This window comes from Sinocyclocheilus grahami, unplaced genomic scaffold (genome assembly GCF_001515645.1).
Source record: "Sinocyclocheilus grahami isolate Dianchi unplaced genomic scaffold, SAMN03320097.WGS_v1.1 scaffold1191.1, whole genome shotgun sequence".
Classification (NCBI taxonomy): Eukaryota; Metazoa; Chordata; class Actinopteri; order Cypriniformes; family Cyprinidae; genus Sinocyclocheilus; species Sinocyclocheilus grahami.
In genome coordinates, this window is record NW_015506370.1 from 468,542 (window position 1) to 472,036 (window position 3,495).

Genomic DNA, 3,495 nt, shown 5'->3' on the forward strand with positions numbered 1-3,495 from the left:
CTTAAACCAGCACATGACCAGCATAAACCAGCAAAAGGACCAGCTTAAACCAGCACATGACCAGCATAAACCAGCAAAAGGACCAGCTTAAACCAGCACATGACCAGCATAAACCAGCATCCCAGCGTCAAATCATACCTAACCAGCATATGCTGGTTTTTTCAACAGGGCATGCATCTGTGGAGTAACATGGAACAGTTTTATGATGTTTTTAGTAATTTTTGTAAATGATGGTGATTTTTGCTGGCAATGGAGGGTGAGAATTGCACATTTTTAGTAGTGAGGAGTAATGAATGGTTGTATGTGTGTGCGCTTGTGAATGTAGAACATACCTGTGAAAAGTCATTTGAAAAGGGTATAATCTGTGTACGGTTCACAGAAAGTTATCCGGTTTTTTATTGTCTCCAGAGCCTGAAGGTTGTGAGTTTTTTTGAATATTTTTTGAATATTTTTAGAATTTTTTCAGTAGCTGCTGAACAAACAGGCATGTGTTCAGTTGTAGCTAGACATAATTCTTCGTCACTGGTGTGATCTTCTGACTGTGTGTTGCTGCTTTTGGAAAGGTTTGTAATTTGGTTTTCTTCAGTGTATTCTATTGAGACAGGGCCTGCTGTGTTCAGGAACTCCTCAAAGTCTTGAGCATCCATTTTGGTTATGTCACGGTGCTGTTTCATGCATTTTGTGAGGATGGAATTGCTGACTCCCAATCCAATTTCTTCTTCTTGGATTTGGATCGTCAGTGTGCCATTTCACTTACTAAGGTAGCTGGGTGTTTTTCTTAGAATTTTACAATTGTGGCATCTGTGGAAGTCAAGTTTTTTTGTGGAGTATGGCATTTCGGGCAAAGTTTCATGAGGTTTACAACAGCACCTTCTATTTCTGAGGTTAGATGATGTACTTTTGTTTGCTGAGTTGTTATGTTCGGTGGGGAAAATGTATGTAGTGAACTAAAAGAGTAATTGTTGTGAGGGTTGTGGTTCCATTGTAATTCCTTGTTGCCAAATTGGTGAAGCCAGTATTTTACACTGGAAAAATAACATTAATTAATGAATTTAGCTGTGTACTGATCAGATTATTTCAGGTCTACTCCACCCTTTCAATCCAAAACTCGAGCTCAGTCAGACTGATTTCAGGTGTGGAGGGGATGCTTCTTCTAAATGTAAATGAAATGTGATTTTAATTTCCCCAGATTATCTTAATTAAAATTTGCAGTATATAATTTATTAAACAAGTTCAATGTTAAGCTCTCAGATTTCAATTCTTGGAAATATTGATCTACCAAAATCATTTTCCTCCCTATATCAGCCCTCTATGAATAACGGATACACACTGAAAATGAGCAGATATGTCTTTTATAAGGACTGGATGGAAAGGATATCTTATTGATTTCAGTGGTAATGATCTTTTATATGAGCAGTTTTGTTTAAAATACAGTTTTTGCAGTATAAAGGAACATGGTTCATTGATTGAAGCCTTTCCTTTTCAGTTTCTTCCATTGGCAAAAATATGCGAGCTTATTTTGAATATTTTTAGAATTTTTTCAGTAGCTGCTGAACAAACAGGCATGTGTTCAGTTGTAGCTAGACATAATTCTTCGTCACTGGTGTGATCTTCTGACTGTGTGTTGCTGCTTTTGGAAAGGTTTGTAATTTGGTTTTCTTCAGTGTATTCTATTGAGACAGGGCCTGCTGTGTTCAGGAACTCCTCAAAGTCTTGAGCATCCATTTTGGTTATGTCACGGTGCTGTTTCATGCATTTTGTGAGGATGGAATTGCTGACTCCCAATCCAATTTCTTCTTCTTGGATTTGGATCGTCAGTGTGCCATTTCACTTACTAAGGTAGCTGGGTGTTTTTCTTAGAATTTTACAATTGTGGCATCTGTGGAAGTCAAGTTTTTTTGTGGAGTATGGCATTTCGGGCAAAGTTTCATGAGGTTTACAACAGCACCTTCTATTTCTGAGGTTAGATGATGTACTTTTGTTTGCTGAGTTGTTATGTTCGGTGGGGAAAATGTATGTAGTGAACTAAAAGAGTAATTGTTGTGAGGGTTGTGGTTCCATTGTAATTCCTTGTTGCCAAATTGGTGAAGCCAGTATTTTACACTGGAAAAATAACATTAATTAATGAATTTAGCTGTGTACTGATCAGATTATTTCAGGTCTACTCCACCCTTTCAATCCAAAACTCGAGCTCAGTCAGACTGATTTCAGGTGTGGAGGGGATGCTTCTTCTAAATGTAAATGAAATGTGATTTTAATTTCCCCAGATTATCTTAATTAAAATTTGCAGTATATAATTTATTAAACAAGTTCAATGTTAAGCTCTCAGATTTCAATTCTTGGAAATATTGATCTACCAAAATCATTTTCCTCCCTATATCAGCCCTCTATGAATAACGGATACACACTGAAAATGAGCAGATATGTCTTTTATAAGGACTGGATGGAAAGGATATCTTATTGATTTCAGTGGTAATGATCTTTTATATGAGCAGTTTTGTTTAAAATACAGTTTTTGCAGTATAAAGGAACATGGTTCATTGATTGAAGCCTTTCCTTTTCAGTTTCTTCCATTGGCAAAAATATGCGAGCTTATTCAGTTGTTGCCCCTCATCTTTACTGAGTAATAGTGAACAGTTCAGTTAATAATGACCAGATCCAATTACAAGTTTATTAGAAACTCTAGCTCTAGAAGTACATCCATGTTAAGTTGTTAATGTTAATGTTAAGTGTTAATGTTGTTATATTAGTGTTATGATTTTAGCAAAGTTGAGAGCAAGGGGGCCCCCTGGTGTTACGCTACATGCGTACTTTGCGTATAGAGAGGATCGGCACTGCACTGGTTGGGTTTTTGAAAAATGTCTTTCTTCAAGGGCTTTAGGCTGACCGTTCCTTTCCTCCCTATATCAGCCCTCTATGAATAACAGATACACACTGAAAATGAGCAGATCTGTCTTTTATAAGGACTGGATGGAAAGGATATCTTATTGATTTCAGTGGTAATGATCTTTTATATGAGCAGTTTTGTTTAAAATACAGTTTTTGCAGTATAAAGGAACATGGTTCATTGATTGAAGCCTTTCCTTTTCAGTTTCTTCCATTGGCAAAAATATGCGAGCTTATTTAGTTGTTACCCCTCATCTTTACTGAGTAATAGTGAACAGTTCAGTTAATAATGACCAGATCCAATTACAAGTTTATTAGAAACTCTAGCTCTAGAAGTACATCCATCAGCTCTAAGAAGTACATCCATGTTAAGTTGTTAATGTTAATGTTAAGTGTTAATGTTAAGTTATATTAGTGTTATGATTTTAGCAAAGTTGAGAGCAAGGGGGCCCCCTGGTGTTACGCTACATGCGTACTTTACGTATAGAGAGGATCGGCACTGCACTGGTTGGGTTTTTGAAAAATGATCACACTGTTACATCCACCGTCGCGTGCGTTGTTGCTGGCTCTCGCACCTGGTCAGACGATCCATGAGGCTCCAAGTCAATC